This window comes from Myotis nattereri, assembly GCF_964212035.1.
Source record: "Myotis nattereri genome assembly, chromosome: 2".
In the NCBI taxonomy this organism is placed as follows: Eukaryota; Metazoa; Chordata; class Mammalia; order Chiroptera; family Vespertilionidae; genus Myotis; species Myotis nattereri.
The window spans coordinates 127301828-127324918 of NC_138076.1; the positions used below are offsets into that span (position 1 = coordinate 127301828).

The 23091-nt window shown below is 45.4% G+C and overlaps 1 pseudogene across 1 annotated transcript in view; it reads left to right on the forward strand.

The window, feature by feature from the left end:
- LOC308513863 (translocation protein SEC62-like) overlaps window positions 1-23091 on the forward strand; it is a 127154-nt pseudogene that overhangs the window by 102730 nt on the left and 1333 nt on the right. The gene's annotated exons all lie outside the window — the stretch shown is intronic.

The following is a 23091-nucleotide window of genomic DNA, read 5'->3' on the forward strand; positions in this document are numbered from 1 at the left end:
AACCAGCACTCACACCCCGCAAACCTGTGTGCTGAGCTCACATACAATGACTTCTGAAAACAATGACACAAAAATGATGCATGCATGTGAATGAGAATAATAAAAGTACTTATATAACAAGGGGGTGTGGTTAAAGGCTAGGATGCTGACCATTTTTCTTTCATTTAAAATTTCCACATCTCTTAGTAGTGTCTTTGAAATCCCTCTTTTTAATAGAAATTATTCTAAGAAAAGACTTTGTGTGCAGGGGCGCTTTTCTCTTAAGGACTGAAAGAAAAGTGCACCTGCTGCCTCTCGGGGACAGTGGCCTAAGGAGCTGTCCTGTTTGTCCGCACCTGGGTTTCAAGAGCAAGCATCCACCTGCCCCCTGACAGCTCCATCCATCTCCGTCAATAATAGATTTTCAATACATTGCTTTTTCCTTATAATTTTCTTCTTCTCTCTTTATTCATTTCTTTTCCTCTCTCTCTTTTTTAAATATATATATTTTTTTATTAATTTCAGAGAGGAAGGGAGATAGAAAGATAGAAACATCAATGATGAGAGAGAATCATTGATTGGCTGCCTCCTGCAAGCCCCCCCACTGGGGGGATTGAGCCCACAACCCTGGGGGGGCATGTGCCCTTAGCCAGAATCGAAACTGGGACCCTTTAGTCTGCAAGCCGATGCTCTATCCACTGAGCCAAACTGGCAAGGGCTCTCTCTTTGTTTTTAAAGAAACTCATACAAGTGAGTTTGTATCCATTTATCCTTGGAATATGTGTGTTGCGAGCTCTGGGTCCCTCAAGTTCCAATGGTGTGATGGATGTCTTGGATTGGAAGGGTTCTGGGAAGGATCACTGAGGGTTGGGTTGCTTTGTTGGTTTTCCTGAACTGTAGAATATTTTATTCTCAAAGCAGTAAAAAAACAACACCCTGACCTCACCACACCCAACCTTGCAAGCCAAGTTCTAAGTTGTTCTCTAAGAAATAACTAAAGTCCCTGTGAAGACAGTAAGAAAATTCCTCCCTCTGCAAATTGTTTAACTTTCTGAGTTTCATTGGGGAAAAAAAAAAAATCTTTTGCATAAGTAATTTCTGACTTCTTTGCCCTAAACATTGGGCAGATTTTGATCTTGTCTAATCAAATCCATATGAGATGTGTAATATCAGAAGTAATTAAGAACCCTCAACACTCTCTCTACATGACCCAATCTTACCTTTCCAGCTTCACGGAGAGCTCGCGGCCATCTCCCACTCATCATGAGACCTATTGGTTTCACAGCTGGTGACACAGCTCCTCCTCAGAGAGGTGGGCCTTCACACCTTGCGTCAGGGGGCTGATGCAGCCAAAGCCTCCCATATGCGCCAGACCTAAGGAGACCCTGAGTGGCCTGCCCTGAGAATGGGACCCAGTTAGGAAGCTTATTAGGCGGCAAATATCCAGTCAAACCATCTTGAATGCAAGACACAGAGCAAATAACCACAGCAACAGAGGCAGAAAGAGGAACACTGGAAAGAGAGAAGTATAAATGGAAGGAGCCTTGAGCAGGGAAGAATCTATAATAATAAAAGCATAATATGCTAATTAGGCCAGACGACCTTCCAGATGTAGCCGGGGCTATGAGAGAAGCCTGGGTCCCGGGTGCCAGGGGGAAGCCGATGCCAGCAGTAGGCGGGCGGGGCGGGGGGCGGAGGGGAGGAATGCTTACTCTTGCACGAATTTCCATGCATCGGGCTTCTAGTTGCTAAATAAAGAACAATGGTTTCTGCTTTCAGAGGAGATCAGACCCCAATGACTGGAGTTGCTATGGTTTCTTGCATCATCTTCCAATTCTCTATGAGGCCTGATGTGTAGCTGCTGAGATGGCTAACTCATTGAACATATGTGTATCTCTATCAAAAACCCCAATCTCTTGAGGTACCCTCAAGTATGTCATTGATTTTTGGTTTTATTTGTTTTTGCAGCTGAAAAGAATCCAACAATCTTGTTCTAAAAGTGAATTTTATAATCTTCTCTCCTGAACTACTACTCTTTCTACCTACTTGTGGTATTATCATTCATGTTGTTTGATTTCTCTTAATACCTTACTAGACTGTCCATTTTCCAGGTCCTATCAATTTTTCCTCCACACTACAGTATCAAAATGTCAGGGCTGGTAAATATTCCTCCCCCCGCACACCTCTCCCACCCTTCACTCCTAGCACATCTCAGTAATTGATCACTGCATTACTTCCCACTTACCTAAGCAAGGCTACCGTAATAATAGTTCTAGTCTTTGAATGTTTATTATATATCAGGGATTGTGCTAAGCATTTTACATGTCTTATTTCATTTAATTCTCATAAAAACTCTGTAACTATATACTATTGGTTTTCCCATTGCACAGGCTAGAAAACTGAGTCTGGGAGCTGGGAACCTGGCTCCTCCTGCCCTCCAGTCCTCCAGCCTTTCTCTGTGGCCTCCCACTGACAGAGCCGAGCTGGAGCCAGTTGGCAGCGCAGCAGGGAGACGAAGTTTGCAGGCGTCTGCTCCTTGCGGTGAGGAGCAAAGCAGAAGGGCTGGGATTGGATCTGAGACCAAACAGAAAGACTGGCGAGAAGCCTCTTCTGATTCTGTAGCCAAAAGGAATCTGTTCCTGACTCTGAAAGCCCATAACTCGATCCAGAAATTTTCTCTGCACTTAGCACTGTTTATCATATAGTTATACATTGACATTGGTATGAATATATATTTGCATGTCTTTTCTCCTTTGGACTATAGGCTCTAGGTCTATCGGGTGACACAAGTGATTCATTGTCATTCCTGAACTCATGCCTCGCCCCATGCTTTGCTCAATAAATATTTATTGAATGATGAGTGATACATACGCAGTGTCTGTGCTTCTTCAGACTGAGGTGTGCAGCAGTGTGTTGAGGGGTCTGCCAAGCCACAAGATAAACACCTTACATTTCCCTGGAGAGCCGATTCATAGTGTGGTGAGTTTCATATATTTTTTATATGAAAACAAAAAAAAAATACATCAAACATAAAACTTACATGTTTTTCTTTTAGATAAAATAATTACTTCCCAAAAAACTGGGCTCTTCATGCATTCATTTTTTCCTTTCGTTCTTGTCTTTCAGCAAGCGTTGACTGAGCATTTTCTATATGCCAGGCACTGTTCTAGACAGACAGGATTCCTGCCTTCAAGGGTTTCACAGTCTAGTGCAGACGCCCGCAAACATCTATAAAGGACCAGAGAGCAACTGTTTTAGGCAATGTGGGCCAAACATTCCTTGTTGCATTACTCAGATCTGCCATTGTAATATAATAGCAGTCACAGACAATACCTAGACAAATGAGTGCCAATGTGTTCCAGTAAAACTGTGTTACAACATAGGCAGCTGGCTATTGGGGAAAATAGACATTAAATAATTTAGGTTGATACATTGTTAGAAAATAATACAAGATGTTCCATAAGCAAAGCTAGTGTTGGTCAGTCCAGGAGCAGGGCTCCAGGGGTGTGCAGCCTGTGCAGTCACACAGGGCCCCTCAGAAAGGGCACCATGCTTGGTTTTATGCCTGGTTGTCACCATCTTCAAATTCTTAACAATTTTATATTTTAATTTATGAGGTCAGAAGGGACATGGAGCATGCAAAGGAGCAGAGGAGCTATGCTAGGTATTAATGTGCACATATGCAGGCTCAAGTCTGCTGCCATGGCAGCTGGCCTGGCCAAGCGGCGAGCATGTGCACACCTGGGCCTGTCCAGAGCCCTGAGGAGCAGCCCCACCCAGTCCTGGGCCCAGATTGGTTGATGGAGCAGGGCACTGCAGATTGTTGTTGTTGTCTTTCACTATGCCTATCTCCCTTTCTTCTTGGCCTTTCTCTTTCTTTCCCTCTTTCTTGCTACCCTCCTTCTTCCCTGCCTTCCTCCTCTCTTAGCTGTAATGGTCTTTCATATATGTTGAATATGTGTTGATGTTCCCTCTTTTTAACAACTAGTCAATTTATGCCCCAAATAGAGCCACCAGGTTTAACAAACAAAAACACAGGTCAATTTGAATTTCAGATAAATAACAAATAATATTCAAGATAGACTTATACCCCCAAAAAATTATTTGTTGGTTTCCTGAAAATTAAATTTATCGGGGCATCTGATATTATATTTGGCAGCCCTACCCCCAACTAACTGTAGGTCAGTGTGGGCCTCAAATATTTTTCCTGTCAGTCAGTAGCTTTTGGAAATAAGATGTCTCATATCTGTTCTATTATTATTTTTGAAAGGTGAGTAACCAATATTCCCTGAACACAGAGAGCAGAGAGTTTTGGTCTCTGCTTTTATAGGATGCCTACATCGTCAAGGAGCTTTTCCTTGAAGGCAGCTGGTCTTAAGGCATCCTCAGCTGGGCCACCCCTGATGCACCCGGGGAGAGGCTATAGTTCAGAGAGCAGAGGGCCCAGGGGGCTGAAATTTCTATAGGTGTGTCAGGCCTCTGTGAGGGAAATGGTTACTTCTGCATGGGGGTGGGGAGAGGAGGGTGACTTATAAGACATTCCTTTCAGTTTCACATCTTTGCCTCTTATTTTTGCTACATCACCAGAGTGATTGGGGGGGGGGGGGTGGCGTGGGGGCAGAAACTCCCCCTTTCAGTGCTCCTCTGGCTCTCGCTGGGACTAAGGCTTACAAGAGCAGGAGTGGTGGCCAGTGACCCCAGATGACATAGAGGTTGGTCGCTGCTGACAGTTAATCCCTGGCCTCCCAGCCTGTGGCCTCCCTGTCTGCTGGTGTCTGAACAAACAGCCAGCAGGTGAAGGTCACAGAGTTGCGTAAAGTCAGCAGGGCCTGAGGCCTCTGAGGGCGTGACATCTCCTCCCATGGAGAACATTTTTAAATGAAGCTATGGAGGTCCAAAGCCCGGAGCACAGCGCCCCTCCCCCAGGAGCCCCCAGGTCTGCAGCCAGCCTTGCCGCTCCTCAGTGCGCAGTCCAGGCCAGGCTTTCTGCTCTCCCTCCTGGAGGCCTGCCATCCTTATTGAGTGTATTTCCAAGAAAGCAGTTGACAGGCTTGGCAGTGCTATTCCTGGAAATGTTCAATAGGCCATCTTCTGGCAGGGCCGCCACTGACGGATGGGTAGGAAGGGAGACCACGTGCTCAGTGCCATCTCCAGCCTCTCCCAGGTGCCTCTGAGCCCAGCCTCAGGAGCACGCAGGCTGTCAGCTGGCGGCCTGCAGCCTCCGCGGAACGCTTCCTCCCCGGCTGGGAGGCTGCCAGCCGCTTGCTGCTGACTGAAGACAGGCGTCCTGAGACCAGAACTTTAAAACGCAGCTGCGGCGGAGGCACTGCGCGTCCTGCAGTAAACTCTGCAGGGGACCCTTGGCCACGGCTGAAGGGCCTTCTAGACAGAGGCTTTAACTCTTGTGGCTGCCGGGGAGAGGGGCCAAGGCTGTCGCTGGGCAGAGGAGCGCGGGCTGCTCTGAGGTTGGGATTCCCCAGTGAGCCGGAGCACAGTGAGGACCAGGGCCTCTCACTGGGCGCTGCTGGCCCGTAGGGCCGCTGGTGATGCTCGGTTGAGATGTTGAGCAGCATCCTTAGCCTCCACCCACTAGGTGCGATAGCCCGTCCCCCCGCGCCCCCTTCCCCAGCCATGATAACCAAAAACACCTGCAGACATTGCCAAACGTCCCTGAGAAGGCAAAGGTGCCCTTGGTGTACAGGAAAGGAGATGGGACCTTCCCTGGGGAGGCCAGGCAGAGAAAGACAAAAGCTCTGCTTTTGGTCTCCAGTTGAGCTGTGTGATGCCAGGCAAATTGCAGAACCTTGGGCCTCAGGTTCCTCTTCTCTAAAACGGAAGTCAAAGAAGAGCAGGTGAAGGGCACGTGAAGGTCAGTTGAGGTAATGCATGGTTTGCACTCCAAGAGGCGTTAAAAGGCCACATTAAACACGGAGATGATTACCTAATGCTTCAGTCCTTCCCTTCCTCAAAGGGCCTGGCTCCCTTTGAAGGGAGAAAACAGCTGAATATTCATGAAAGTCCCAAGGCTCTTAAAGTAAAATGAACAAATGTTTTAGAAAGCTTTTCTTTTTATTTATTTGTTTTCTTCTGAATTCAAACAAGATGGCTATCTGAGGTGAATGAACACATCTTCCTTGAAAGAGGTTTTGTATTTTTTCTTTTATCAACATGTGAGAAGTGGCATCCTTCCATTAAAACACAGAAAGTAAGGAAATGGGAGGGTCCCTCTATTTCCTTCACAAAATTAGTATCTGGTTCTTTATAATTTGCAAAAAACAAACAAACAAACAAAAAAAACAACAAAAAAAACCCCTGACAAATGCCATAGCCTTGTAGAAAGACACTGTTGCTTTAAATGAGCTTTGCTGTTATATAATTCTCTGGCTCAGTTCACCCTGGCGGCTTTCAAGGAACTGTAAAGAAATCTTTAAAGGCTAATATTTCTTCTGCTCACACTGGCAGAAAGACATAAAGGAAATGAGTAACCTGGGCGCCCTTGAAGGTACAAAACGAAGAGCCTCGTCCTTGAGGACAAGGTCACACGTGCCTCCCTCCTCCCAGTCTCCGGGTCCTGGTCAGGATCCCAGAAGCCACGGCCCTTCCTTTGCAGCTGTGTTCCTTGGAAGATCTGAGGCCATGTTTGCTTTGGGAAACAGGACACTGATTAATCAAAGACAACAAAAACAGCTTCATTTCCCATAATGGGCTCATGGAAGGGCTTTTCTAGGAAAAGGCCTGATCAGGCTGTTCCTTCTATTTCCCTAAAGGCTAACCGTGGAGGGGAGGGGGCTGGGGGTGCGTGAGGAGGTATCCATTGAAGTGTATTCCCTAATTGTCCCTTGCCTGAAAAAGGCTTCCTTATGCTAACCCGCTCAAAGCCCTGGGCATCCGCTCACAGCCAGAGCCCAGTGGAGGAGCACAGGCCCGAGGGCCTCACCGGCTCCTACAGAACCACTCTGATCAGACAGGCTTCCGGGAAGGGCACCTGGGGAATGAGACTGCAAAGTTACAGAGAAGGTGGGAAAGGGAGCCAGGCTGCACTGCTGTAAAGCCCGCTCTCACGCGCTGACCGAAGTAAGCAGTGTTTTTCTGCTACCAGGTAGAGACAAGGCGGGGCTGGGACTAGGGTGAGAGGGTGAGGCATCACCTCGGGCGAGAAACTTACAGGCACAGATGCACCCAGCAGTCACTTGGCGTGGCCTCAGGACTTTGGAGGGTCTCGCGAAGTAGAATAAGCCAAGCAGCCGGAGCGCAGAGTCAGGGAAGAAGTGTGGCTCCTGGCTAAGTGGCCTTCAGCATGTCCCAGCCTCTCCGGAGTTCTGGTTCTTGTTTGTAAAGTGGACTTACCACTGGCCCTGACTACCTCACAGGGGTTGCTAGGACTAAATAAAATATTGTTCAGAAAGCATTTGATAAACCCTAGCCTGTGGCATCCTCAAAATGTGTCACCGGAAGTATAATAATAATGCTGGTCATTGTAGTCCATAGTAGGCGATACGCAACAGTGTTGGAGAGGAAAAGAGAGAAAGGCAGGAGAGAAAAAGGGTGGAGGGATGGGACAAACTGTGTGGTGGGAAGGACAAGGAGGCCCGTTTTCCATTTCCTCAGAGCGTCAGCCTTCTCAGTTTTAAAATGGGAATAATGATGAATGACCATGAAGTAATGTGCGCACAGCACACAGTATAGTCTGGTGCAAGCTGATGTTGGTCCTTCCCACCACACACACACACCCACACACACACACACTCACACTCATACACACACACTCACTGACACTCATACACACTCACACTCACACACACATACACTCACACACATACACTCATACACAACGCTCACATACATGCACACACACTCACACAAACACTCACTGACACTCATATACACACACTCACTGACACTCATACACACACTCACACACACATACACTCACACACATACACTCATACACAACGCTCACATACATGCACACACACCCTCACACTCACACACACACACTCACTGACACTCATACACACTCACACTCATGCACACACACTCACACACACACACTCACTGACACATACACACTCACACTCATGCACACACACTCACACACATACACCCATATACAACGCTCACATACATGCACACACACCCTCACACTCACACACACACACATACACACACACACTCACTGACACATACACACTCACACTCATACACACACATACACTCTCACACATACACTCATATACAACACTCACATACATGCACACACACCCTCACACTCACACACACACATACACACACACACACTCACTGACACTCATATACACTCACACTCATACACACACATACACTCTCACACATACACTCATATACAACACTCACATACATGCACACACACCCTCACCCTCACACACACACACACATACACACACACACTCACACACACACTCACTGACACTCATACACACTCACACTCATACACACACATACACTCTCACACATACACTCATATACAACGCTCACATACATGCACACACACTCACACACACACACACATCTCCTTGCATTCCCACACCCCCATCTCGGGCTTCTCCCATGAAGAGAAAAGAAAGAGAAAGGAGAGAAACAGGAAAGGCAAGAAGAACATAAGCCAAGATTGGATGAAACAAGAGAACAGGATTTGGGGGAAGGGGGCAGAGGAAAGGAAAGAGGAAGAGAAGGAAGAGAAGAAAGTGGGGACACTCAGGCCCCATCTTAGGCTGAGAGCTCTCCGAGAGCAAGTCAGTTCTAGTTTGCTGGGAAGCATCATGAAGAGACTGAAACTCAACAATTTATTTAAAATCTATCTGTGATGACACACAAACCTGATTCATTTGTTTTACCTGCTGTAGAATATTCTGGAACACGCCTCCACTTCTGTAGTCATTCTCCCAAGGGTGGACATTTAAGTTGTTTTAAGGGGGCTTCAATGTTATCAGTAATGTTTTATTTCTGAAGTTGGGTGGGAGGTATGGAAAGTTCAATCTATGGGTCAGTTTTTCCTAGGTGATGTCTGAAACGGTCAAGCTCATCTAGAACTCCTGGGTTAGCCAAACTTCCAGGCCTTGCCCCTCGGTTCAAAAACAGCCGGGATTTCTGGGCGTGGATGAGGCAATCCACATGAAGGGTCTGAGCAAGTGGACAGCACCTGCCCCCCGGAGGACGGCGCCCCTGGTGGCAATGCCTGCCCTGGGAGAGCAGAAGTCCAGCCACACTGAAACTCGGCGCGCAGGCTGGTGGCGACTCAGGCTCACCCGCTACCTGAGACCTGGCCCAGACCTGGAAGCCCAGGGTTGGGCCCCATGGACATTTCAGACCCTGTGCTGGGATTGTGGGGAAGCTTCAGATATTAGATGCTTCAGGGAACATAGTTTTCTCCTTGACTAGCTGAGCCCCTCAGAGTCAAATCTGTCGTTTTCATAATTGGACAAGGGGGAAAGCTGTTTGTAAGCTTGGGAGCTGCAGGTCTTAGTGGATGCCCTGGAGATCAGCCCGTGCATTTTCTTACTATAGAACAGGGGAAGGAAGATGTGTCAAGGATCCAAAAGAGCCCTGGCTGGGTAACTCGGTTGGTTGGAGCATCGTCCTGATACATCAAGGTTGCTAGTTCGATCCCCTCCCCCCCAACCCCTGCCCCGCATCAGGGCACAAGAAGAAATCAACGAATGCATAAATAAGTGGAACAACAGATTGATGTTTCTCTCTCTCCCTCCTCTAGCCCCTTCCTCTCCCTCTCTAAAATAAATTTAAAAAATGTTTTTAAAAATTCCAAAAGAATAAATCTCTGAAATGGTTGTTATTTGCCTTTGGGGTGTGTCGCTCCTCCCCTCGGCTCCCCCAGTAAATTTCTTAGAGTCTAATCAAAATCGGTCTGCTCAGGCCCTGAGGGCTGAGCACTAGTCTCCTACAGTCCACCTGCTGCATGGACAATCCACCAATCCACCACTCCGGCCTGGGATTTAGGGCAGGGACTAGAGTGAGGCAACTGAAGTGCTGGCTTTGGGCACTAAATTTAAGGGGAAAACCCAAAAACTCAGTAATTGAGATGAGTGTTAACTTAAGGGACATTCAAACTTGTAAAGAATTTTTGTGAATTTATTTGAGCCAAACTATCAACAATTGCTGGGAAGCGAATAATGCTCCAGAGAATGGCAGTTTTGCCCCTTATTTTATACACTAGAGGCCCGGTGCATGAAATTCATGCACTTGGGTGTGGGTGTGGGGGGGATCCCTCAGCCTGACCTATGCCCTCTCACAGTCCAGGAGCCCTTGGGGATGTCCAACTGATGGCTTAGGCCTGATCCCCACATGAGCCTAAGCCGTCAGTCAGACATCCTTAGAGCGGAGACAGGAGAGGCTCCTGCCACTGCTGCTGCACTTGCCAGCTGTGAGCCTGGCTTCAGGATGAGCGGTGCTCCCCCTGTGGGAGCTCACTGACCACCAGGGGGAAGCTCCTGCATTGAGCACCTGCTCCCTGGTGGTCATTGCACGTCATAGCGACTGGTCATTCTGCCATCGGGCTGAAACTGGCTCTCCGACATCCCCCGAGGGGTCCTGGATTGTGAGAGGATGCAGGCCAGGCCGAGGGGCCCCACCGGTGCATGATTGGGGCAGGGGAAGTACGCAGAAGGTTGGCCAGCCGGAAAGGACCACAGGAGGGCTCCAGGATGTGTCCAGCCCATCTCACTCAGTCCCGATCGGCCAGACCCCAGCAGCAAGCTAATAAACCGGTCAGAGCGTCTGTCCCCTGGAGGTCAGTGCACGTCATAGCAACTGGTTGACTGTCTGCCCCCTGGTGGTCAGTGCATGTTATAGCGAGTGGTTGAGCAGCCTTAGCATATCATTAGCATATTATGCTTTGATTGGTTGAACAGCTGACTGAACAACCAGACACTTATCATATTAGGTTTTTATTATATAGGATTACAATCAAAAGAGAAAGTTATGTGGGTTACATGAAATTCATTGGTGATAGATTAGGGAGGCAGGAGAAAGCAAAACAGGGAAACCTCTGGGATTGAATAAAAAGTAAAATGATACATCTTATAGTTAGGTGGGTATAGGATAGTTAATAGTCAACAATTAATATGATAACAATGACAATGATGGAATTTGTGGTCACCACCCTGGTGCCCTGATTGTGCCCTCAGGAGTCCAGAAAAAGGGAAGTTACAAGTTACCCTAACATTCCAAAGGTATGTTATCATAGAGGCAAAAGATCAATTAAGATCAAAGTTGGTCTTTGTCAGGGAAGATACTGGCTGAGGACATGACTGCCCACCATAGGCTACTTTTTAATTTAAAAAGTTTTAATTTCTATGGCATGAATATATCTGGAAATATTTCTCAGCATAAAAAAAAAAGTTTTAATTTCAGATCATCTTTTGTGGATACTTCAGGTCTTTGAGTTTGCAGGGCCACCATGTAGGCCTTCCCTGAATTAGGTTAACATGTGGCTCCTTTTTTCCCACACAAGTAACATTTTAATGCAATTATTTTTAAAAAACAAAATTAATGCCAAAAAATTCCATGATGAATAAAATATCAACATTTCTCATAAAGACAGGGTCCGTGCAGAAGCCCCTGAGTTGAGTTCAATGGGAGGGAAGTGAATCTTCAGACCATCTCCACAGGTCAGGGATGAGAATGTCCCACCTCCCAGAAACAGGCATCTACCCACAGCAGGGTGGCACAATCCAGCCTCCCCCGAACATGGCCTCCTCAGGCCCCTGAGCAAGGACCAGGCCCAGCGCCGGACCTCTTCCTCCTCCGGCTGCTCAGCCTCTCTGGTGCAGATGCCCCTTCCATTGCAGACTATAGACATGTTAGTCAGTATCAGTACACACCATGTGCAATGACTACTCTAGAGGCCTCAACTGACTGCTGGAGGACATTGTATTTCATCATGCAAAGTTTATTTTTTTAAATTAATTACTTGACAACATTTAAAAATTGGAGCTGTTCACAAAAAATCCAAATTTCTAGCCTGTCTTAAAAAATACAGATCTCCATCGGATCTTGAAAAATTCAAAGTTTGGCAACTGATTAAAACAACAAAAATAATAATTCCCATTTATTGAGAATATGTTCAATGCTAAACACAAGCACAACACTTCATTCTTTTCTTTTAACCCTCACAGCAATGCCATACTCACTACCCCTGTTGTACAGATGATGAATCTGAGGCTCAGAAAACATAAACGTGTTCAAAATAACACAGCTAATAAGTAGCTTGGCCAGATTCAAGCCCGGGGAGTTTGACCCTAACATCTATGCTCTCATACTTCTGTACCTTCCACCCTCCTTGGGTCATGGACTAAATTACTGGTTTTCAAAAGTGTTCCAAGAAGCCTCAAAGCCTCTGAGTATATTAGGTGTGGGGTCTCCCTTCCAAAGGAGGCGGCTCAACCCCCCCGCCCTCCCCCCCCCCCCCAGGCCCACATCTATCAGAGAAGTTTTGTTTTCCCAATTACATATATTGGAGTCTTGTTCAAACTTTTTTTTTTTTTTTTAAGGAATTCCACTGCTCAGAAACAAAAGTAGAACAAAGCCACAAGGCCAGATGGTCTCCTTTTCATGTCCTTTCCAAGGTATTATGATTTCCTGGATCAGAAGAACTTCTTCCTCCCATTCCCAACTTACCAGATATCTCCATGTTATTGCATCACTTCGGTTATACCTTTGAGCACTTGGGTGCCGGTTGGACTTCCTCTTACAACCAGAGACTGGCCGAGTGTCCAGAGATGTAGGAGCCACCGAGCCATGGACCTTTCTCGGAGACCTGCTGAGGGTGGACAGGGAACACTGTGCCTGTGACACGATGCTGAGGCCGACACAGGTGGGACGTGCTGAGTGAGGAAAGGGAGATGGGGGGAGGATAGAGGGAGCTAAAAGCCACTGAGCCTGGTAGGAGGGTTGCCCCCTTGCTTCTCTGAGGTGAAGTCTTGTATGGGCCACCATACATTGCAGTCCTGTCATGGCTGCCCATATTCTTTAGTGAGTATCAGGAAGACAGGCTCAAAGGCAATAGTGTAGGGGAAGCACCAGGCGGGATCTTGAGCAGAACTTTGTCACTGCTTGGCACTTCATGACCTTGGACATAATATAAAAAGTGCATTGCATCTCTACACACCTTACCCAATAGTCCAAGGGACACGGGGAGAGATGAGAATGAATTTTCTGTTTTAATTATAAGCGTATGATCTGACAAGTGCAAACCAAGAAAAAGTATGGGCTTCCCAACCCTCTTTGAAGACAGGACTGCTGGAGGCAGCCTTTCCAATGTGATTTCAGCTTTGGCTTCAACTGCCAGTGACTTACTAGCCAATGACTCCCAAATCCATAATCTGATTCCTCCTCTGTATTGAAGGTGCCTTTCCCTTGAATGACCCACACATGCTCCAGCAATTTCTGAAATGGAACTCCTCAGCATCTCTCTGGAAGCTGCTCCTTTAGCAGGGTTGGGTACTTCAGAGCTGACATTCTCACCCCAGAAACCTGGGAGCCTTCGTAGCTGCTTCCCTGCCTCATTCCTCATGTTTAATCAATGTCAAGGCTTTATTGACTCAATCTACCCCTTGAGGAGCTCTTGAATGTGTCTACTTATCTCCAGCTCTAATGGTGTAACCCTGGACTAGGTCACCCCCATCTCTGGACTGAATGACAACTGCCTCCTATTGGCTATCCTTCTTCCACTCTTGTCCCCCATCCCATGCCTCATGCTCCAAGTCACTAAACAAACTCTTCTGAAATGCATACACACAGAATGATGATCTTTCTAAAACACAAGTATGATCATCTTTCCCTCATGCTTAAACCCCTGCAATGGTTTCCCATTTGTCTTAGGGTAAAGTCTAACTCTCACATGGCATTCAAGGCTAGCTCCTGCCCATCTCTCTAGCCATCTGTACTCCCAACATTACAACCAAACTGCATCTCTTTCAGTTCCCAAACACAGTCCTTTCTCTCACCTCTACTCCTTTGCTCGCATTCCTCCACCTGCTGATAATATACCCTCTGTGATGGTTCATCAATGTGACAACTTGACTGGGCTAAAGGATGCCCAGATAGCTGGTAAAGCATTACTTCTGGGTGTGTCAGTGGCGGTGTTTCTGGAAGAGATCATTTTTTAATCAGGAGATGAATAAAGAAGACTGTCTTCACCAATGCAGGGGGGCATCATCCAATCAGCTGAGGGCTTGAATAGAACAGAAAGGTGAAGGCGGGGCAAATTTGCTGTCTGCCTGAGCTGTGACAGCCATCTTTGAACCAGACTCACACCATTGGCTCCCTAGTTCTCAGGCCTTTGGACTCAGTCTAGATTACACTCCACTTTCCTGGTTCTCCAGCCTGCAGATGATAGATCTCAGGACTTCTCAGCCTCCATGACATATAGCCAGTGCCTATAATAAATCTCCTCATATATCTCTCTCCATGTTTCCTATTGGTTCTGTTTCTCTGTAGAACTCTGCTTAATACAATCCCATGAACTGCTCATCCCTGGGGCCTCAACTTAGCACTTCATCCAGGAAACATTCTCTGACCTTCCAGGTTGAGTTAGATGGGCCTCTATTGCTTTGCCACGGGCACCATGTTCTGTCTTCATTGTAGGTCCTACCATAACACACGTTAGAATTCCATGTTGACTTAATTGCTTTTCCTAACAGGCTGCCACTTTGTGAAAGCTAGCACGTATTCTGTTTACATTTGTATCCCCTGGACCTAGGTCATAGCCAGGCAAATAGTATGTGCTCAATAAATTTTATTTTTTCTGATTACAGTGACCAGACTACCAGATTTATGAGTTGACTTTTAGCAGAAACACTGAGAATGACTACCAGGAAAGAGTGTGTTTGCTAAGGAAAATATTTCAGTCAGATACACAAGTCAGACTGTGCTTTAACAATACCAAGAACTGACGATTAACCCCTTGGCAGTCTGTTTCCTAGAAGTGCACATATTTTGAAGTTTGTTTTTATAAGTTGTGAAACACAATCTCTTTCTATGTATTTGAGAACTTTCTGAGTTTCACTTAATTTCTTTTTGCCAGACTGACATGGCAATCCCTTGGTGTCGGTCTCTATTTTGTGTGACTTTTCCCTTCTGCCCACTCATTAAAAGTCCTGCTGTTAGACTCCCCCAATGACAATGTCTGAAAAATGCTCTCATTAGAAGCCTTCCATGGCTGCTGTTGAGAGGCCGTAGTGTGAGGCTTTTATTTTTGTGTTTAATCAATGTTTTGATCTCCCTTTGCCCAGAGTTTCTAAACTCTGGACAATTGGTTACACTATTTTAATTATTTATTTCCCAACACATTTTCTCTCACTTTCAAACATAAGTAAATGATAGATCAAAATGCATTGGCCCCTCCCTGGTGTGAGACTGCAGGACATAAAAGGACCTGGATTCAAGCCTTAACTACCATTTATAAGCTTATGACCTTGATAAGCTACTGAGCTTCTCTGAACTTCAGCTTTCTCCTCTGCAGAGTAAGAGCAACACAACCTCATACCTTACTCTCTGCCTTGAGTGTGGAAGGCTCTGTATAAATGTTAATATCCTTCCCAAATGCGTCTGTTATTAATTATACTCCTGACCATGCAATGGCCCCTATGGAATCTCTGCAGATTGAAATGGTTTTCTATGATAATAAACCTGTTCTGGTAGCAGGCGCAATTGCCAGCCAGTTTGGATGTCCACACTCACCCCAAGAGCTAAAGCTTTTAAGATTCACATTAAGTGATAGGATTGTTTGCTTTCTCCCCTCCACAGCAGTGCTCACATGCTCTGTTCATTCCTGTAGTCATGGGGAAGAGAAAGCCTCATCCCACATAGGAAACCCAGTCACTGATCTGTCTCAATACTTAAACTCTGGCTCTGGAATCCAGGACACCATTAGTAACAACAAAATCATGCAAAGAAGGTGGGGAATGCAATGACAACGGTGAAGAGTCAAAAACTCTGAAGGCAGAAAAATACAAGAAGCAAAGCGTAAAGCCCTGGCTAGTTGGCTCAGTTGGTCAGAGCATTGTCCCATCCTGTGCACCAAAAGGGTGTGGTTCGATGCCTGGTGGGGGTGGGGGGATGGGGAGGGGTTTGGGGTGGGAGTGGCAACCAATAGATGTTTCTCTCTCATCTCTCAATCTCTCTCTCTCTCTCTCTCTCTCTCTCTCTCTCTCTCTCTCTCTCTCATAAAAACATTCCTCTGGTGAGGATTAAAAAGAACGAGGTACATGGCCATCCTAGTTTGGCAGTTGGACATCTAATAGATTTAGATTTCCAAATACTGATTCCTTACCTTTGCCCAGCACCTGGACCTTACAGAGATCTTTCACAGCTAACATCTCCTTTCTTCCTTGCCACTATCCTGAGAAGTTAGCAAATATTATTACACTCATTTTTCAGAAGGAGAAGCTGAAGAGAGTATGCCTAGATTACACAAGCCTATCCAAGATGCAGCTAGGACTAACCTCAGGCTTCTAGTTTTGAGACCGGTGTTTTTTCTACCACATCCTCTTGCCTCTCATACAGCTGGGGAAGACGAAGATTCCAGAGACAGCACATACTCGAGAACCTCTTCCCAGTGCCACAGAGAAAAAGCATCAAACTTGGGTGAAGAAGAAGAAGAAGAAGAAGAAGAAGAAGAAGAAGAAGAAGAAGAAGAAGCCGCCTAGGCCCCATGTCTAACAACTCCTGGGATACTGTCTACTTAACTCTGCAAAGAACAGGTAGCAATACATGATTCCAAGTTTCCCCTCATGTTTATTTCTTTATAACTAAACTAGAGGCCCGGTGCACAAAAATTTGTGCACTCAGTGGGGATAGGGGGTCCCTCAGCCCGGCCTGTGCCCTCTCACAGTCTGGGACACCTCAGGGGATGACCACCTGCTGGCTTAGGCCCACTCCCCAGGGGATTGGGCCTAAGATGGCAATCAGACATCCCTCTGGCAGCCCGGCAGCCCTCGGGGGATGTCCACTTGCCAGTGGGGAACAGGCCTAAACTGCAGTCGGACATCCTTAGCACTGCTGAGGAGGCAGGAGAGGCTCCCACCACCACTGCTGTACTGGCAGCCATCAGCCTGGCTTGTGGCTGAGCAGAGCTCCTCCCATGTGAGAGCGCCCTGACCACCAGAGGGCAGCTTCTGCATTGAGCGTCTGCCCCCTGGTGGTCAGTGTGTGTCATAGTGACCAGTTATTCCCAGTCTTTCTGCTGTTAGGGTCAGTTTCCATATTACCCGTTTACTATATAGGATAGAGGCCTGGGGCACGGGTAGGGGCCGGCTGGTTTGCCCTGAAGGGTGTCCCGGATCAGGGTTGGGGTCCCGCTTGGGTGCCTGGCCAGCCTGAATGATGGTATGATGGCTGTTTGCAGCTGATCACACCCCCTTCAGGGTGGGGGTCCCCACTGAGGTGCCTGGCCAGTCTGGGTGAGGGGCTGAGGGCTGTTTTCAGGCTGGTGGGCGACTGAAGCTCCCAGCCTCTCCTTTTGTCTTTTTTTTTTTTCTGGGATTTATTTACCTTCTATAGCTGTCACTGGAGCTGAGAGCAGGCTCCAGCTCTGAGGCCATTGCCAGCTGAAAGCAGGTACCTGGGTTTGTTTAGATTCTATAATTGAAACTCTGTTGCCATCACTGGCTGCTCTAAGCTCTGAGGCCATGTTGGCTGAAAGCAGGTTTCTGGGGTTTGTTTAGGTTCTATACTTGCAACATTGTTTCATCCGGAGCTCAGAGCTGAGCTGCGGCAGGCAGGGAACGTTGACTTCTTCCATCACTGGAGTAAGCAAGCCTCATGTTCATGTTCACTTCAGCTGCCTGGCTGCCGGCCACCATCTTGGCTGGCAGTTAATTTGCATATCTCGCTGATTAGCCAATGGGAAGGGTAGCGAAGTTATGGTTAATTACCATGTTTCTCTATTATTAGATAGGATGTGTATCTTTAGTTATTTTAACATATAACCCAAATACCTGTGACATAGAAGAAATGCTTTAAAAAAAATTGGAGTTAATCACAAGTTCAGCAGCAACTATGGTATCTTTGACTCAATGGGACCACTATGGCTGAATTTAAAACTTGATTCATAGCTTCTTGGAAATAGTCCTCACTCAATTTCAGTCAACTTTTCCATATTTCACTTTTCTGAAAAACAGAGATGACAATATTTCTGTATAGGGAAAGAGGAATGAATCTTCAACTCCTTCCCCTCTGTCATCTTGTCTCCTCCCATCCCTCCCTGCCCGATCCCAAGGGAAGAAGAGCTGCTAACCTGATTGGTGAGAGTCGGAGGCCAAGATACTAGTAGACCCTGTAATGAGTGGGCAGAGTTGCTGTCCCCAGGGTTGGTTCTTTGTCTTATTTACTATGTGTAGGATAGGCAAGCGGGCTCAGCCCTTACTCTCCACCTCCTATATGCAGGTGCTTCGGGAGATATGTTAAATTACTAGTCATCTTATTTTCTCTGTCATTTTGTCATTGTTCCTTCATGCACCCTTCTCGAGGGTACTAAGATCCAGAGATTGTAATGAAGGAAGGAGTAAAGGAATAAGAGGTCCTGTTTAGGCCTCAAAGCCTAAGTCTTATGCTTCCATTCTTTTTAATCATAAGGATATTAGGTGGTGGTTCAGTTACTAGAAGGCAGCAGTTTATTTGACTCATGCCTTCCACCTGTCTCTTTCTACAGAACTGTGGGAATCAGTCCCCAATGAGCCCCACTCCTGGTATGCATACCTCTTTATAATCCCCCCCTCATTGTGCCAGGATTGAACAGTGTGACCAATAGAATATGGCACAAGTGATGCTAGGTAACTTCTGTCTCAGCTGTTCTCTCTCGAATCATTTGCTCTGGGGAAAGCCAGCTGCCATATCTTTAGAAGCCCTCTGGAGAGGCCTCTGTGCCTCCTTCCTAGAACTAATCCTTTCTCTTCTCTTTCTTCTTTATTAAAGCTAAATAGTGTTCACATTAATATTCATATTTATTGTCCAAAGCATGGGGTTTGAAGTTTCAGTAGAAGCCAAATGTAGCAATCGATGCTTGATTTCACAGACATTTAAGATCACTGTGTGTGAAAATTAAAGACAAGTCTAAGAAATCTCTTGATCTTAAATAGGGGTTTCTATTCTGTCTCCATATTTGTCCTTAGAATTTTAGTTCTATTGTGTACCATAGAGTGAATCCCTTCTTCATAATGGAGAACTTAATTTTTTCTCCTCTTTGTCTATATGTGTAATTAAATTATATCTAGTTTATCAAATAACACTTATTCAAGATGAATATTTTGGACCAAAGATGTTTTAATTCCAAGTATTACTGTTGACACTTTGGGTCTGTTTTTACTCAATTACACAGTCCACTGTGGTTGGCAGGCGTTAATTCCAAAGACTGAGTGGACCTCTGAGAAGCAAGACAAAGGAGAGGAGGACAGTCTGACATTTTGTTTGTTTCCTAAATCTGGATTCTCAGAATTGAGCTCACATTGAGCCAAAGGGCCCAGGATATCTGCTCTGATCTTCCTGCATATTCCTTCTCCTTCCCTTGAAGGCAAAGCAGTCTTCAGAAGTTAACCAGTTGAGGCAACACTTATTTTAAAGATGATTAAAAAGAGAAATGGGAGAGTTACCAACCAAAAGGAATAGTACAAATAAACATTATGTTAATGATGTATCTTAAAAAGTTCTGAAAATAGTCAAACCTCTATATACAAATTTAGGTGAGTGTGTGCATATATGCACATGTTAAATTATACATATATGCAAACATTACATATGCATGTATTTTTTAAAGCATCCACTTCTTTGATTTAGGGTCCAACGTTCTCATCTCTTCCTGGGATAACGTCCCAAGGAGCCATTTTATCAGAGCTCACAGTTCTATTTATCCAGTTTCTGAGGATCAGTCTCAGGGGCAATTTTATGTAATACATATTGGCTACAATATAGGGCTTCTCTACTTAAACCAAACATCCAAATTGTGATCCAGTGAGACAAACAGTGCCTTCTCTCCTGCACATGCATGTCTGCATATGTGGGGTGGAATATGACTTTGGTAGTGAGACAGCCAATTCTTTTGAAAAATCTTTATCCCCTCCTTCTTCCTAGAGGATTCTGGCATTTAGATGTGCCACAAACAAAAAGAAGAGAAAACTTTTTTTCTTGGAATCCGTAAAAGACCGATTTCCTTATTATTATATTTATTTGAGTGCTACAAAATGCAACTCTAAAAAGCTCTGACATATCTATTAGCCACAGTCTTTTTTGTGTTAAAAGAGACCAGCCACAGAAATATTGTTACTTCCCTAAAAAGTGCTGTCTGAATCTTTTTTCACTTCCTTCTTCAAGGATGACTTGGGCTTTGTGAAATAATCGCCAGAAGACAAGATCTTTTTTGCTTTGGGGAAGGCAGGCCAGTGGAGGTGTGATAACTTTCTCCCCTTAATGTGGCCACAGAGGCATCAGAGGTTGACCATGCAACCACAGATTAATAAAATGATAATCATCTAAAGAAGAGTACATGGATACTGTCTTTACTTTCTTAGAATTAGGACTTGGCTTCCTGGGACCCTCTCCTCTACTTCCAACTTCAAAAAAAGGAATTGCTAAATATTCATTTTGTTTTTGCCTGCTGAGGGTGTTGGTCCTCACTCAGGACAGAAACTGAGGGCCATTTCTGAGAAGCAGCCTATCACGCAGTTTGGTTCTAACAAAAACTAATGTACTTAAACCAGTGGGGGAGAGGGGACTGATCAACAAAGCCAACTAGAATTGATATTGGTTCTGAAAAGCAATTGAATGGTATAAAGAGATCTTTTGGTTCCAAAGGTGATCTGAAGACCCCACCTCTCTGGCTGATCTCCAGAAAGCAGTGAATGAGGCAAAATTTGTGTGGTGTCAGCAAAAGCTCCTTCTTCAGAAGCATAGGTGCAGGGTGTGCGGTAAGAATGTGTGGGGGACAAGAGAGGACCCAATGTTCTTCTGTTCCCTTGCTCCAAAAGTGGCACTTTTCAGCCATATTTTAAAGTCACAGTTGTTAAGGTGGTCATTGAGGATGTTAGAAGAAGTGGAATGAAAATGCAAGGTGCACAGTTTCTCACTCCTGGGCTTGCTTCAAATGCCAGAGTTCCAACAAGAACTCTGTAATTTCTTCCCCAGTCTCCAAAGAGACTCCAGTTGCAGGGCCAGAGCCAGTGTACGGATAATTGCACACAAAGCCTTCCTTTGGGGCTCCTATTTTGCTCCTAGATTATAGACTCAGGACATGGGAACTCCATTAGCCATCCATCCTTCTTCCACCTGAAGAAAAATAAGTTAGTTCAAATGGTGGACTGAGCCAACACAGCTGTGTTGTAATGTACCCCGCGAATCACAGAAGGACAATTCAGAAAATCAAAATAACTTTTCTATTGTTAAGCCAAACAACAGGGTTAAAGTTAAACTACAGTTTCTACCTGAGATGATTGCTACCATACTTCAGCTACTCCCTCACAAATCCCAGGGAAAGGGGATACATAAAATAAGACTAAGTCCTAGGCATTACCTAGAAAATGCCGGTTGAGTAGAAAATGAAGAATTAGCTTCTAGGCCAGCCGTGGGCAAACTACGGCCCGCGGGCCGGATCCGGCCCTTTTGAAATGAATAAAACTAAAAAAAAAAAAAAGACCTTACCCTTTGATGTAATGATGTTTACTTTGAATTTATATTAGTTCACACAAACACTCCATCCATGCTTTTGTTCCGGCCCTCCGGTCCAGTTTAAGAACCCATTGTGGCCCTCGAGTCAAAAAGTTTGCCCACCCCTGTTCTAGGCACATGGAATTACTTCCCCACTCAGAAGTTTGTACAGGACATATGCAATTGGAAGAACAAGAAAGAAATTAAAAGATTATCAGTTGGTGTAATTTAAACTTAAATCAAGAATGACAGGCATTGATTTCATGAACAAAAATGATATCCAGAAAAAAAAAATATTTCACACAAAAAGGTTTAAAAATAGAAAGGTTACCATAAAGTTTATTTGTATATAATATAAAAACTCAAAACCATAGTTGACTTGAACAAAAGAGGTTTTTATTCACATAAAATAAGCCTAATAAGTAGTTCAGGGCTCCTGTACCAGGAACAATGTCATCAGAACCCTAAACCCCTAAATTTCTGTCCTGTCATCTTTAAGCCATCTGGCAGTCCAACAGGGCTGCTGGAATTCCACCCATCATGTCCAGATAGTAGAAAGGGCAAATACGCATTCACAACAAAGGTAACATCTTTTAAAGCAGCGGTTCTCAACCTGTGGGTTGCGACCCCTTTGGGGGTTGAATGACCCTTTCACAGGGGCCGCCTAAATACATCCTGCATATCAGATATTTACATCACAATTCATAACAGTAGCAAAATTACAGTTATAAAGTAGCAATGAAAATAATTTTGTGGTTGGGGGTCACCACAACATGAGGAACTGTATTAAAGGGTCGCGGCATTAGGAAGGCTGAGAACCACTGTTTTAAAGCGAGTCCTTGGATCCCATTCAACACTTTCACTACTTCTCACTAGTCGGAACTTAAGTCACATGCTCATACTTAGGGCAAGAGAGGCTGGACATTTAGTCTCATATACTATATGGCAATGTATGCTGAGCTGAAAATCAGAGCTGTTTCAAAGGAGGAAGGGAAGTGTGGATACCGGGAGGCCATTAGCAGTATCTGCACAGAATAATAGCTTCCTTATTAGAAAGATCCAGTATTTTAAACACCCAAATTTCCTCAGGTAAATCTGCAAATTTAAAAAAAATCTTTTTAAAATTTGCAAATAAATTTTTCCCTTCTAATTTAAAAATTTGAGGTGAAACTTGATACAATAAAACACACCGATCCTAACTGTAACGGCTTAAAGAGTTTTGATAAATCCAGGACACCTGGGGCAGAGCTCCGCCCTACCAGCAGGGGCCTGGGTGGGGCAAGGATCTTGGTCCTTTCTGCCCTGCATCACAGCAAGAGAGTCCCTTCTACCTGGGGCTGGGAGGGTTAAAAACGCCAGCAGTCTGCCCCTCTAAGGGTGAAACTGTAGCCCTAGCCGAGGTGTGGGTGGGGGGAGGAACCC